This window comes from Myodes glareolus, chromosome 7 (assembly GCF_982192425.1).
Source record: "Myodes glareolus chromosome 7, mMyoGla1.1, whole genome shotgun sequence".
Classification (NCBI taxonomy): Eukaryota; Metazoa; Chordata; class Mammalia; order Rodentia; family Cricetidae; genus Myodes; species Myodes glareolus.
Window position 1 is genome coordinate 99,848,744 of NC_142032.1, and position 16,720 is coordinate 99,865,463.

Here is a 16,720-nt window from a genome sequence, read left to right on the forward strand (position 1 = left end):
ACTTGTTTGATTGTTTTTTCTTGGTTTCTCAGGGTATCACTCACGGATTTACTTATTTCTTCAAACTTTTTGTTATATTTCTCATCCATTTCTATACTCATTTCTTCAAACTTTTTGTTATACTTCTCGACCAGTTCCTTAAGGGAGTTATTCATATCCTGTTTAAGGGACTCTATTGCTTTCATAATGGCACTTTTTTCCACTTCATCTGGGTTAGAGTGTTCAAATCCTTCTGTTGTAGGGTCGTTGGGATCTGATATTTTCATGTTGTTTTTCAGATTGTTGGAGGAGGTCTTGCCTTGGCGTCTGCCCATCTCTTCGATCCAATGCTCTCTATTGGAGCTTCTGGTATCGGGTCAGGTTCCCTTGTTGGGCAGGGAGTTCACTGATAGAATGCCTACCTTTCCCCAGGCAGGGTATTGAAGCACAGGCACTCCCTCTTTCCGGGATGCCCCTACAGAGCAGGCCCAGTGTGCAAGGCAGCTGAACTGGGAAAATTTTATGGCCTCAGTGGGAGGGGAGAAATATAGAAATTTGTACCTGGATGGAAGCTGGGATGGCAGGCGGGAGAGCCTAGCAGTGTGGACACAGCACTGCAGGCTGACCTGGGAGTCTATGGGGTCGGGGAAAGTCCTAGCTCCTCCTCGCCGGGGCCCCTGCCGTGGCCCAAATCAACTCACCACTCGGAAGGCCCTCTGGATGGAGGCAGGAATGGCTGGCAGGCGGGAAGCTAGCAGGGTGGAGCCAGCAGGGCAGGCTGACCTGGGAGTCTATGGGGTCGGGGAAAGTCCTAGCTCCCCCTCGCCGGGGCCGCTGCCGTGGCCCGAATCAACTCACCACTCGGAAGGCCCTCTGGATGGAAGCAGGGATGGCTGGCGGGAAGCTAGCAGGGTGGAGCCAGCAGGGCAGGCTGACCTGGGAGTCTATGGGGTTGGGGAAAGTCCTAGCTCCCCCTCGCCGGGGCCCCTGCCCGTGGCCCGAATCAACTTACCACTCGGAAGGCCCTCTGGATGGAAGCTGGGATGGCTGGCGGGAAGCTAGCAGGGTGGAGCCAGCAGGGCAGGCTGACCTGGGAGTCTATGGGGTCGGGGAAAGTCCTAGCTCCCCCTCGCCGGGGCCGCTGCCGTGGCCCGAATCAACTCACCACTCGGAAGGCCCTCTGGATGGAAGCTGGGATGGCTGGCGGGAAGCTAGCAGGGTGGAGCCAGCAGGGCAGGCTGACCTGGGAGTCTATGGGGTCGGGGAAAGTCCTAGCTCCCCCTCGCCGGGGCCGCTGCCGTGGCCCGAATCAACTCACCACTCGGAAGGCCCTCTGGATGGAAGCAGGGATGGCTGGCGGGAAGCTAGCAGGGTGGAGCCAGCAGGGCAGGCTGACCTGGGAGTCTATGGGGTCGGGGAAAGTCCTAGCTCCCCCTCGCCGGGGCCGCTGCCGTGGCCCGAATCAACTCACCACTCGGAAGGCCCTCTGGATGGAAGCAGGGATGGCTGGCGGGAAGCTAGCAGGGTGGAGCCAGCAGGGCAGGCTGACCTGGGAGTCTATGGGGTCGGGGAAAGTCCTAGCTCCCCCTCGCCGGGGCCGCTGCCGTGGCCCGAATCAACTCACCACTCGGAAGGCCCTCTGGATGGAAGCTGGGATGGCTGGCGGGAAGCTAGCAGGGTGGAGCCAGCAGGGCAGGCTGACCTGGGAGTCTATGGGGTCGGGGAAAGTCCTAGCTCCCCCTCGCCGGGGCCGCTGCCGTGGCCCGAATCAACTCACCACTCGGAAGGCCCTCTGGATGGAAGCAGGGATGGCTGGCGGGAAGCTAGCAGGGTGGAGCCAGCAGGGCAGGCTGACCTGGGAGTCTATGGGGTCGGGGAAAGTCCTAGCTCCCCCTCGCCGGGGCCGCTGCCGTGGCCCGAATCAACTCACCACTCGGCAGGCCCTCTGGATGGAAGCTGGGATGGCTGGCGGGAAGCTAGCAGGGTGGAGCCAGCAGGGCAGGCTGACCTGGGAGTCTATGGGGTCGGGGAAAGTCCTAGCTCCCCCTCGCCGGGGCTGCTGCCGTGGCCCGAATCAACTCACCACTCGGAAGGCCCTCTGGATGGAAGCTGGGATGGCTGTCATCTATTTCTTTTACTTCCCAGCCATAGTCTCCTCCCAGTCCCTTTCCCTCACTTTCCGCTCTCCCACCCCGAATCTCGCCCCTTCTGTCTCCATCCAGGAAAGGGCAGATTCCCCAGAAGTGTCAATAAAACACAGCTTATCAAGTTGCAGTAAGACTAAGCACCTCCCCATGTATTAAGGTTGGGCAAGGCTAACCAGTATGAGGAGTAGGGTCCCTAAACCAGTAAAAGAGTTGGAGACAGACCCTGTTTTCACTGTGACAAGTTCCACAAGAGGACCAAGCTACACAACATATGTGCAAATTGCATAAATCAGCCCCATGAAGGCTCCTTGGTTGCCAGTTCAGTCTCTACTGTCCCTGTGAGCCCAGGTTAGTTGACTGTGTGAACCTTCACATGGTGTCCTTGATCCTCCCCAGTCCTACAATTTCTTTCTTCTCTTCTGCAAGATTCTCCAACTCCGCCTGATGTTTGGCTGTGATTCTCTGCATGCGCCTTGCCTCCATCAGTTGCTAGTTGACACCTCGCTCATGAGAATTGGGCCAGGTGACAGAAAATGGCCAGTTCAGGTTGCTTATTCACTATTTCTAGGACTCTAACCTAGGGTCTTCACAGTAGACTCCTGGAAGGTTCCTGCGCACCACGCTTCCTACAGACTCAGCACTCCATGCTCCCCATCCTGATCACTAGCATTTCCATCCCCACCTTCCCTGCCCACTCACAAAGAAATCTCTTTTATTTCATCTTTCTAGGGTGACCTGGGTTCCTCCCATGAACTCCTTTTGTTTTGTAGTCTCCCTGGGTTGGTGGATTGTAACACATTTATCCTTTATTTTAAAGCTAATATTCACTTATGTATGAGTACATACCATGTTTGTCTTTCTGTGTCTGGGTTACCTCACTCAGGATGACTTTTTTCCCTAGTTCTAACCATTTGCCTTCATGTTTCCTTGTGTCCTTGCTTTTAACAGGCTCAGATTTTTATTCTCCCTCTGCTCTCCTGTATCTAAACCTCCAGCTCCATGTCCAGTTCTGTAACTGACCTGTGGCCTTTCCCACTCTCTGCTTTCTTTCCTAGGGGACTAAACAGACCCTGGCAGAATACCCTGTTTTTCCCCTCTCATGGAACCCCTCAGCCTCTCTCAAGCCAATCTCCATTCCTAAGTGTCAACCCCCAATACCTAGAAACACATTTTACCTGGAAAAGTGGCCACACCTAACAGAATTCCAGAAGAATTTAACCAAGTAACACAACTACCACACCCTCCTAAGTAACAGAGAGGGCAACAGAAACCAAGAAATAAAACACCTGCCCAACAAAGCCAAGACCAGATATCAGCACCTAGAATTACAATCTTCCCAAACCCAAATTCCTAGACACCAGTGTAAAAACACAATCAAGAACCAGGACAAAATGTCTTCACTAGAGCACAGCAGCTCTACCACAGTCGGTTCTAAGTATTGCAATATAGCTACAGCACAAGGCACAGACCTTAACACAGCTATTATAAATATGATAGAGGACCCTAAAAGGGAAATGAATTAATCACTTAAAGAAATATATGAAAACATAAACAGTGAAAGGAAACAAAACAGTTCAAGATCTGAAAGCAAAAATATAATTATAATAATCCCTAAACTAAGGAGAAATCTGGAAATGAAAAATTTAGGAAGTAAAACAGGAACCTCAGAGACAAGTCTCACCAAGAGACTATAAGAGACAAAAGAGAGAGTTTCAGACATTGAAGACATAATAGAAGAAATGAATAACTCCATCAAAGAAAAGGTTAAAACTAAAAACTTCCTGGAACAAAACATCCAGGAAATATGGAACACTATGAAAAGACCACATTTAAGAATAATAGTAATAGAGGATGGTGCATAACTTTTAAAAACAAGTTTATAGAAGAAAATTGCCCTAACCTAAAGGAGATGCCTAACAAGGTAAAAGAAACATACAGAACACCAAATAGACTGAACCAGAAAAGAAAGTCCCCTTAGCCTAAGTACAGAACAAAGAAAAACATTAAAAGCCAAAGGGAAAAAGATAAAAGACATTCCACGATAAAACCAAATTTAAGCAATACCTATCCACTAGTCAAGCTCTTCAGAAAGTGCTAAAAGGAAAACTCCTACATAAAGAGGTTAACTACAGCCAAGAAAACACAAGGGATAAATAATCCCAGACCAGCAAATCAAACACAACACACACACACACACACAGACACACATACACACACACACACACACACACACACACACACCACAACAACAAGAAAATAAAAGGAATCAACAGACATTGAGCATTGATATCTCTCAGTATCAATGGTCTGGTAGAGCTATTTTAATATCTCACAAAATAGATCTCACACCAAAACTAATTAGGATAAGAAAGGACACTGCATACTCATCAAAGAAGAAATCCACAAAGAGGATATTGCAATTCTTAACATCTATATGCACCAAACACAGGGACACCCAAGTTCATAAGAGGAATGCTATTACAGTTTAAATCACATATTGAACTCCCACAAAGACAGTAGGAGGCTTCAGTACCTCACGCTCTCCAACACTGACCATCCAGACAAAAACTAAATAAGGAAATGCTGGAGCGAAGTGATATGATAAATGGACCTAACAGATGTTTAGAGAAGATTTTACCCAAACACAAAAGAGCATACCTTCTTCAGCACCTTATATAATTTTCTCCAAAATTTAACAAATACTTAGACATAAAGTTTATTCTGTCATTCTTATTCTCTTTCTCAATCCCATTTTTATTTTACAATAAATGACATACAGACAACAATTCTCTAACTAAAGATATATAAATATTATATTTTATCATTGCATTGATCAATATATTTACCATTAAAAATTAGGCCATTTTCTTGGTATGGTGATGCATGATTCTAATCACAGCACTTGGGAGGCAGAGGCAAGTAGATCTCTGTGAGTTCAAGTCCAACCTGTTCTACATGGTGAGTTCCATGACAGCCAGGGTTATATAAACTCTGTCTTAAAAAAAATATTAGGGTATTTGCTTATCCCTAATTTAAATTTTTAGTGTAATATTCTAAACTTCCATGAAGTTATGTGATGTCATAATACTCTCCATCCACATCTATTGAAATAAATTTCTTGTAAACTACTGTCATCTTTGTCAAAATCATTGAGTTCTTCTTAAAATAGGCTGGCTATTCTCATCTAAGATTTCCATGAATGCTTATATTAAGCATGTACTGGACCAAACTCATTCCTCCAACCTGCTTAAATTGGCCTCGATTTTTGAGGTCAGTCTTTTGCATAGTGGTACCTGTCCTTTGATACACTACCTAAATCAGTACCTTAACGATCCTTTCTTATATTGGCCAGCCTTATGGTGGTGATGACCTTATCATAGCCAGTGTCCCAGTTCTCATTCTGCCCAGGTCACCATGTCTATTTTCTTAATCTAGTTAGAAAGACCTTAACACTTTTATCTGAGAACTATTTAAGGGTATACACCCAAAAGATCCTCAGAAAATGTTCATGAAATTCATCTCATAAAATACAATAAATGTCTATGCTATACGAATCAATAAACATGATACCAACAGAATGGAAGATAAAAAGCACATGACCGTTAAACTGAACATCATTCAGGATAGAAATCTAAGACCAAATTAGTTATTAAAAAGAACATATCTCAATACAATAAACTTTGGCATACCTATGATTTATCTTGTATTACATGGGGAGACTTTGAAAGTTTACCATTAACATGTGGAAAAAGGACTCTCACCCATTTCTATGCAACACAAGGTTGATCTTTGAGCAATTGCATAAGAGACTAAAATAAAAGTCACCCAAATTGGACAAGAAAAGAAGTAATTTCTTTTGTTTGGTGGCATAATCATTTATAGACCATCTAACACTAACAGGGCAATCAAACCTGGTCATGAATTCAGTAAAGTTGTAGGACACAAAATTAACAAATTGAATACTGCCAGTCAACCATTTGAGTGAAATTGACAAAACATCATGTGCGCTGCATTCCAAATAAGTTGTAGACATTTAGTCAGTGTTCTTTTTTTAACGCTACGTAGTGGAAGCTAACAATTATTGAAGAAATAAATTGAAAAAGACATAAACAAATAAAAAATGTTAGTTGCTTACCAGAATTAATGTCATTAAAATTTATGTGCAACACAAAATGGCCTACACACCCAGCACAGTCCCTATCAAAAACTCGTGAGTAACAGACTAAAAATTGCTGCAAAACATTTAAGTTAACCAAAACAACTAAGGGTAAAAGGAGCAAAGCAGGGAAGTTGCTGTCTGACTTCAAACAAAATCCATGCTAGAGCTATCCAAACAGCATGATGATATCATAAAAACAGACATGTGGAACAATCAAACAGAATAGAAAGTCACATATAAATCCTCACATTTATAACCCAACTTGTTTTTAATTGTTTGACTTACTATTTTATTTTCTGTGTATTGGTATTTTGTCTGTATGGAAGTATGTAAATTACACACATAGTTGGTACCTTCAGAGGCCAGAAAAGGAGAGCAAATCTGCTGGAACTGGTGTTAGAGACAACTGTGAGCCATCACATGGGTGTTGCAAATTGAATCAGATGTTTCTGAAGAGCAGCCACTGTTCTCAACCACTGTCCCAACTTCTTAGAAACAAAACCGGATTTTATAAATCAGCAAATATAATACAACAGACTCTTTGATAATGCTGTTGAGAAATCTGGGTGTTTCCATTTAAAGTTGAAAAAATAGAGCCTCATATGTCACATACATTAAAAAAAAAACCAGACAAACTTAAGTCTCATGTGTTACATACTTGGGTTTTGAACATGAAGAGAATACCATTTTCTTAAAAAAGAGAGTGTTTCCAGAGTAGAGTGAGCTGTAGCCATTAAATTTCCTGCTGAAACTGTGTACATACAAGTAATATTATACGGACAGAGCTGGTTGTATTTATATATTTATAATATGCAAGTATATACTTATGTATACATATATATAAAGAAATATGTACTTATATATTCATATATATTACACACCACACATACACACATAACTGCAATTAAAGAAAAGATGGAGGAAAGAGAAGGGGAGAAAAGTTTATAATTAAATTTTAATTTCAGAACTTAAAGAAATCACTGTTATGAGAGTGTATATTTAATTTACTTGCCTAAAGCTGTTCAATAATTTATCTTTTAATCTGATTTAGTGCTTAGTTTCTTGTGTGTTTCTTTTCTCTGAAGGAAGATGGAATGTTAAGTTTTTAAAGATACCTATAATGCTCCCTTTATAATGCTTACCATTTTCCCCTTGCCAAACACTCTTGTCATCCTCCAGGTAGAGGACTGTGTAAAAGGAATTTTTGTTTTGATCCAGAGTCCCCCCCCACCCTCCATATCTTTTGCTTTTATTAGAGAAAATGAAAGAAAAAACTAGGAGTCTGTTAAAAGTATAATACTGAGAATGAAACATTATACTATATACTATTTCAGCACACACTGGCTAGAAATTGAAATCAAACTAAACGTTCATCAACAGACAAATTCAGAAAATATGATGTATGTGAGGAATGTGATTTATCAATTACTGAAGGATGATTTACTGTAAGTTCATGAATGGTCTTGAAGGACATTATGCTGAGTGAAGTATACCAGTCAGAACAACAGGTACTGTATTATTTCAACTACATAAGAATCTAAATGTGGAGGCCCAAAAATGTGAGCCTATTTCCTCCTTTTCTGGCATTAGAGACTTGGAGGTTGCTCAAAGTGGCTGGCAAATATAGTTGCACATCCCAGCTCAGGAGGTGATTACTTAATTCTTTTGACATTAAGATAGCCCATACAGTTGTCAGGATATGCAAATATACTTCTGCTACTTCTTTTGTACTTATGAGCTCACCTGTGGGGTGGCTGTCTTCAGGATAATGGTCTAGGGCAGCTTCACTGCCTAAGCAACAGAATGCTAATGATTTGATGTCTCAAAGTGTTAAAACATTTAACTATTTGAGTTGTCCTTTGTACCATATTAATAGAGTCTTTTGTTACATTCTCCCACGATTTGTACTGGGTATAAAACATATGGAAAAATAATTGTGGGCGAGTTCAGTGTTCACTGGAATGCCTTCCCTTTTTAGTGTTTCTTTTCTTATTATTTTTCATATGTCTTCATATTCTTTACTAATATTTCCAAATCCCCACACCTCTACCCTGGCAAGTGGTGTTTTTGTCGAGGCTGGTCAACAACATATGGCAGCCCAATGAGGTCAGTCCACGACATCTCAATAGCTGAGCTCAAAGATGTTTGAGAGCACAAACGTGCTTACCAGAAAATGAACATCTTAAGCAGAAGACAGGGTGAGCCAACACATACAAATCCATATATATAAACGATAGTATCTGTAGTTCTACTATAGAGTTGGGAGATGGCAAGATTTTGAGTATTATTTTGAGAAAGTAATAACATATAAGGTAACAGATATGCTTACCAGTCCATTGATATTTTAACTGTACATAAATTGTGATATCACATTGTACCCTTTAAAGATGTCAACGGTTACGTATCTTTCAAACCTAAAATCTGTATTGAAAAGAAAGTATTATATAGCAGCTTGGACTGATATTTGTCTTCCTAGACACAACATTAATACATGTTCTGAGTTATTCCTGTATGAGTTTTAAACCAGAACTCACTATGTGTCTAGGATGGCCTAGGGCACACGATTCTCTTGCTTTAGCCTTCTGAGTAGCTGGTATTAAGGATATTCATAATTTTGCCAGACTTACTTTGAGGTTTTATTGCTGTGAGTTTTTTTCTTCCTTTCTTTAAGACCTTTGCAATGGTATTATCCTCTCCTGAGATACATTAAATATAACTTGTTCTTATCTATCATGTAGTTTCTTAATGTTTTAGGTCATCTGCTCTATCCTATTTCATACAAATGCCTCTACTGTTTAACTAGTAAAACATATTCTCAGACATCTCTGAAAAAATTGATTTTGAAAACATATTTTAGAAAAGAAAGGGTAATGATACCAAACCAACAATGAAAGAATCAAAATCCTGGATTTTGTAAAGTTGTAAAGTATTCAGTATTCATAATTCAAACTCACTATTATTTATATGATGATACCAATCTAATAATTGTTTATTAGTTTTCAATTATTACACTGAAATCTAAATAAATTCAGAAAGAGTCCCAGAATTATAGCAAACAAAACTTTCATAAGATCATAAAAGTCAAACAAATGGGGTCCTGACATTGATGTCTTGGTAACAGTAACCTACTCACACAAACCTTGTGTTTTCCACATTACATTACACAACATCTGTGGACCAGATGGCTCATAGACTGTCTGGAGAGGAAAATGGGTTCAGATACAAAAAGCAAGTTAAATCCTCATTGTAAATAACATAGTGATTAATAATCTACTTAAAGTCCAAGCACACCTTGGAGAAGAATCGTCAGAAAGAACATTGCAAGCACATACATACGAACACAATCTCTTTAAAAGAGCGCACAGGATAGGAATTAGATGAAGGAAATTTTGAACAGAGGAATTGTTTTCACTATGATCTTGTCCACATTTTTATTATAATTTGTACAAATTCGCAAATACAATATGCACTAAATTTAACATTCTTCTGAAAAAAAGAAAATATATTTAATTCATAAATCGTGCATAAGAGGTAAAAAGAAATGTTTCAAAGATTTGACAGTCATGGTATTGTTCATTTCATGTTAATAGAAACACAAATCAGATTGAAGTAAAGTATGTATAATGAAAAAGTTTACAACATAAATAAAAGATTATTGATTTATCATCTGTCATCCATATCAAGAACCAAATCTAAAGTGTCTCAGACATGTCCCTCCCTAGATAGTGTCAAAGGCAAACATGACTTTAATGTCTAATAACACAAATCAGTTTGCCTGCTCCTGAGTTTTATACAAATGAAAACATGTTTCATGTCTTTCCTTCATTATATTTGATTAATCCCAACTTATGTATTCAGTTAATTTGATATTGATGAATATTGCTACCACACCTGCCTCTAGACAGTATAAATAATTATTCCATGATTTACATCTCTTAAAAGTTCTTTTCTTAGTGAGCATGTGTATTAATTACAAATGAATATATAAATTTGGGTTACCGTAAGATGTAAGAATTAGTTAATTAGACGACTGAGCTAATGGGCCAATCAGCTTATAACCTAATGTAGACTCCATGTGATTTTCTTTGGCACTTGCCAGCTGTAGGGTACTGGGCAGTATAGAAACCCCAACAAGCCGGCCCTCATTTTAGGCCCTCATTATTCAGATGATGCCCACGTGAATAATTGTATCCACAGAAAGCCTGAGAAAGTTTGGGAAAGAATAGAGTAAAGCATGTTTTCTTGGTAGTAGCAATTTCTCGGGTCTGCTCCGCTTGCTAGAGGCAAGTAAGCGCTCTCATCTGCTCTCATTTAAGAGAGGCTTCCTGACTCAGCTTTAGCTGCAAAACTTTGCAGCTCATTAAGAGGTCCTGCCATGAAACACTTAAATGGTGTTGCTGAAAAACTGAACGCATGCTTTTCAGTTTTCAATCATAGCAGGAAAAAAGCTGCGCCATTTTAAAATGCTGGCTTTCTGGGCCATCATGCCAGGGCAAACTCTGACTCTCAGGCAGGCAGTCCAACTGAGTGTGGTCTGTGATCAGAATGCTGCAGCTTGCTTGCTGGCAAGGACCTTGAAACACCATAGAGTTGTGGCAGTGAACACAGCTCTGGCTGGTATCTCAGCCATGAGGCTGGAAAGCTAAGGAGTGGGCTGGATCTAACTGTCAAAGCTATGGCTTTAGTCCTACCCATTGAAGACTCATGCGGTCAGAAAAAGAGAGATATACAGTAAAGAGAGATTCAAAGAGGAAGAAAACCTTTAAATGGTTTACAGTGTGCTAAAAATATATGCAGGCTAAAAGTTAAAATTCTTAAAGGAAAAAAGGAAAAAAGAAAGTAGTTGGGTGTGGTGGTACACACCTTTAATCGCAACACTTGGGAGGCGGAGGTAGATTGACCTCTGTGACTTCAAGGTGTGGTAGCACAAACCTTTAATCCCAATCCCTGGGAGGCAGAGACAGACAGATCTCTGAGTTTAAGGTGTGATAGCACACACCTTTAATCCTAGCACTGGGGAGGAAGAGACTGAGGGATCTCTGTGAGTTCAAGGACAGCCTGGTCTACAGAGTTATTCCAGGACAAAGATATACAGAGAACCAGTCTCAAAAAGTAAAAATAAAAATAAAAGAAATAGAGGTTAAAATAAAGCCACAGAAAGATGGAAAATATACAGAGAATCTTGATACTGTATGTTATTATGCTCTCTTTGAATTGTTTGAATGCTGAGGAAGGAGTAACAGCTGCTAAAAGATATTTGCTTATAAATGCCGCTGAATTAATCCAAGATAGATATTTTGAAAATACCTTGACTTCAAAACTGAAGTCAAAAGGTATGTTACTTTGGAGAAGAGATTTTGCTTTTGTTTCCACAGAAAATGAGAGACTGTGGATTCATTCTGAGTTAAAAAAAATCAGGTTCGATAAAGGAAGACCACCCGAGAAAACTCCGATAGGAACAGATGGCTCAGATGACAGAGTTCTTCATCCAGAACAGGTTCAAGCAAGACTGCTGCCTGAGATGATCAAGATTCATAGGATACTCCATTCAGAACTTGATTATAACTCTAAATTTTCTTTAGGTCCCCATAAGATCATCAGCAACCCCAACCAGCAGGAAGTAGCCTGAAATACTATGCCCACATTCCCAACTAATGTACTATGGGTATTTTCCTTTGTTTAAAAAAAGGGGGGGGAGAATGGTGTGGGAGAATTGTCTGTATTCTGTCAATCATGTATTTTAATAAAACACTGATTGGCCAGGTAGGAAGTATAGGTGGATCAACCAGACAGGAAGTAGAGGCAGGGCAATGAGAATAGGAGAAGGCTAGGGAGGAGGAAGCTCCCTCCTCCGTTCCTGCCCAGATCACCGAAGGAGCAACCTGTGAGCTGACAGCTGAAAAAGGTACCAAGCCATTTGGCTAATACAGAGTAGAATTATGGGTTACCATAAGATATAAGAATTAGTTAATAAGAAGACTGAGCTAATGGGCCAATCAGCTTATAACCTAATGTAGACTCCGTGTGATTTTCTTTGGAACTTGCCAACTGGGCAGGATAAAAACCCCAACATGCTGGCCCTCATGTTACATTCCAAGAGGGTCCACTGAGATTTTTCAAATGTTGTAAGATAAGACTCTCTGAAACTCGCCCTCCTTCCTAACCTGTATTCATTTCTTTCACAATAAAAATACAGCCCCAATGTAGAAATCTGATACTTACTCTAAAAAGTAATGATGTTTCTCAAGAAACCAAACATCCAAGGGTGAAATCTTATTCACATCTCTAGCATTCAGGAAAATAAAACCTGTATGGTGACCTTGAGAGGCAGCAGCAGAAGGAACATGTTATTCATTTATTCTTCTCCATCTTTCCTTTTCCCCTCTCCATGCATGTGAATTTGTACGTGTGTGCATGTGTATGCATGGAGGCATGAGAGGGAGAAAGAGAGAAACAGCGAGAGAAAGAGGCTCTGAAGTGGGAGAAAAAACTCAATTGGTTCTGTCTCATTTTACTGTAACCTCCAAGGAAAGGTAATTTCCTGTAGTGTGGAGTTGTGGGCAGGACTGCTTTTCATCCTGCCCAGCTCCCCGCATGGCTAGCTTAGCCCCAGAAATAATAACACGTAAGTTGTATTCATTTAAATACTGCCTGGCCCATTATCTCTAGAGAGTTAGTTACTGGCTAACTCTCACATCTTGATTAACCCATTTTTAATAATCTGTATAGCACCAGGAGGTGTGGCTTACCGGGAAAGATTCAGCATGTCAGACCTGGTGGCTGGCTCCATGGCTTCTGCCTCACAGCCCTCTTCCCAGAATTCTGTTCTGTTTACTCCACCTACCTAATGTTCTGTCCTATCAAAGGGCCAAGGCAATCTCTTTATTGACCAATGAAACAATAACACAATAGACAGATAACCCTCCTCCATCAATTTCCCACATGTATGGGTGTGTATGCCCTAAAACCAGCTATGTCTGGATGCTAAGGATACTACTAGCTGAGCCATTGGGAATAGTCTGATAAACTCTTTTAATCCTCCACCACAGTCTAGAACTCCTAAGGGTGTAATGTTTTCTAATCACAGCAGGGACTATAACTTTATATGTTCTTTTTAAATTTTAGTATATCACATGCAAAACTGATACATATGATATACACACATATTTGTATTTTTGAGACAAGCTTTCCCGGTGTAGCCATGGCCATCCTGGAATTTGCTCTATAGATCAAGTAGGCCTCAAACAAAGAGAACCACCTGCCTCTGCCTCCCGAGTGCTGGAATTAAAGGTATGTGCCACCAGAGTCTGACTTGATATTAAAATATTTTAAAATCAAGCAACTGAGTGTATATATGATATATTTAGTGCCCTTGATAATTTTTCTGACTATCATAAATTTCTGTACATTTTTTGGGTTTATCTGGATGTACCATCATCATGGTTTCTGTGAAAAAGGAGAATGTCTCTTCCCTATTTTAATGCCTTTTTCTTACCTTCGTGTAATGCTAGCATCTCTGTGCTGTGGGTATTTACCAGAAGTAGTGGTAAGAGATATTTTTGGTTTTAGTGACTAGGTGGGATGGTTTGAATGAGAAATGTTCCCGAGTCTCAGGTCTTTAAACACTTTGTCCCCAAATGATAGCACAGTTTGGGGAGGCTTAGGTGGTGCATCCTTGCTGGAGAAAGTGTGTCACTAGGAGCAGACTTTGAGATATTGAAGGCCTTGGTCACTTCTAATCATTTTTCCCTTTGTGCTTGTGAATGAAGAAGTGAATTCTCAGCTTTCCATTCTTACTTTAAAACCTGTTACTTGCTTCAATACCTACCATCTCTCTGGAACCATAAGGCCAAATAAACTCCTTCTAAAAATTGCTCCTAGTGATAGTATTTTAACAGAACAATAGAAAACTAAATAGTATATTTAAGTATAAGGAATCCTCCTGGAGGTATAGAAAACTGGTTCCGATGGGCATATGAAGAGCTGGACGTGTAATGAAGAACCATAGCCAGGTAGTAAAACTACAACCAGTTAAAATTTATCTTGAAAGCTGAAGAAATTGTCCTTGGCTAAATGTTTACAGACACACATACCAGTTTGCAATGTGTTTATATGTTTATAAAACTCACATATTTTCAAGTACACCTCTGTATACACCTCAAATTTCCTGGTTTTGGTATTCTGGTTATACATAACGTCAGTTGAAACATCAAACTGGAGTGTTTGTCCTTTTCTCTCTATTTCTGGTTTCTGTTTGTCTGTCTCCTCTTTGCTTCTGTGTGACTGTGTGTATATGCTGCATTCCTGTGAGACTAGGACACTTGAAGCTTTACAGCAGCATGTGAAAGCCCTTGGAAGATGTTGGTTTGTTTCTTCCTGACTTTTTTGTGACTTATGTGTTTGAGACAGTGACTCACACTGGACTGGAAGCTCAACAGTTTTGCTACCCTGGCTGTCTAGCTCACTCCTGTGACCACCTTGTATCTACTCTACTGCCCTGGGTGAGGTCTGCCAGAGTGATGCTGTCTTAGTCAGGTTTCTATTGCTGTAAAGAGACACCATGACATGGCAACTTTTATGAAAAAAATATTTAATATGTGAGGATTGCTTTTGGTTGTTTCAGAGGTTCGGTCCATTATCATCATAGTGGGGAACATGGCAGTGTGTAGGCAGACACAGTATTGGAGAGGTAGGTGAGAGTGCTACATCTTGTAGGCAATAGGAACATGACTGACACAGTCAGCGATATCCTGAGCATAGGAAACTTCAAAGCACACCCTCACAATGACACTTCCTCCAACAAGGCCATGCCCACTCCAACAAAGCCCCTAATAGTGCCACTCCCTATGAGATTATGGGGCCAGTTACATTTAAACTAGAACAGATGTCTATATCTTTAAGTGAGTGGTGGGTCCCAAACCTTACTACAGCACACATCTCTCTGGCAGAGCATATCCTGCTTGACTTCAGGTAGGTCACAATTCCCTGTCAGGTTCTATAAACTGTGTTCTTCCCCTGGGATCTCGTCCTGAGCTCATTTCCTCTTCCAGATCAGCAGTTCTTTTGTCCCCACCAACTTTCCTTCTGCTTCATGCTCCACTCTTTTCTTCCCTTGCTAATGTAAAACTCATTTTCTAAGCTTACTTTTTATGTTTTTTTTTCCCCTGACCCATTGGTACGGCCTGTGTATCTGTTATTTCCAGTCAGAGGAGTCCCATGTTTGCATTGGCTAGATAGCTGGAGAAGATCCTAATGGATACCCACGACCTGCTTCTCAACCTCCTAAAGGAAATTCCTTACAAATCCCAGGAGTTGAGGCCAGGCTGTAACATAGCACAAATAATAAAAACCCAGAGATAGAAATTAGGGTTCAACCTGAAAACCAGAAAAATAAAGCAGCCAAGCCACAAGAGAAGTCTTACTTCTACCAAGGCTGGGCGTTTACTGCAGACTAAACCTCTCTCTCTTCCCATTTTATATTCCCTCTAGTGCTGGAATTAAAGGCATGTGACTCCCTAGAACTGGTATAAAAGGTCTGAGCCACCACCACCTGGGTTTGTTTCGGTATTGATCTTGTGTAGGCTAGGGTGGACTTGAACTCACAGAGATCCATCTGACTCCATCTCCCAAATCCTGGGATTAAAGGTGTGTGCCAACACTGCCTGACCTCTAGTGGCTTTAGCTTTGCCTGTGGTCTTCAGGAAAGATCTATTTACCAAAATACAAATAATACAGCACTATACTGTGAGTTCAGGCCACAAATACCAAGTCTATGGTGGCAAAAGTCATGATGTCAGGAGTTCAGTTCAAGGTCAATATGGTCCTCAAGGGATCTTGTGGGATCTCTAAAAAGAAACACACAGACACACACATATACACACACAGTACCATTTGTTTGGTGTGGTCTATCTAAACCTTAATCTTATTTGCTCTCAGCCAAAGGCAAATGACTGTTGGAGGAACTGATCCAGGCTACACTAAATGTGAATTCAGGTGACCCTAGCCTACTATGACTTGATACCCTATTTTATGATAAATACAAATCACCTCAGTAATTTTTTCGACAATTTTAAACATAACTATTGAACTTACATCATTTCCGGACTTTCTTCAATGCTCTCTACTCCCATGTTGTTTTCTTCATACTGTATATTTCATGACCTATTAATTTTTCTAGAAGTCTCTTTCATTTTTGAATCCATGATTTCAATACTGTGATGGCTATTCTAAGTTATTAATTTCAGATTACACCTGGAATTAAGAAAAAATGGAGTGCTCACCAATAAGGGATTTTTGTATTACTTTAAATAAGACATGTACTTCTAATCCAGATTTCCAAGGGAGGAAGGAAAATCTTTAATCCAGATTGTTTTAAACTGGGAAAATCAACCTCTAATCTGAGCCATGCCTTCTGCTGGAAGCCTACATAGGGACT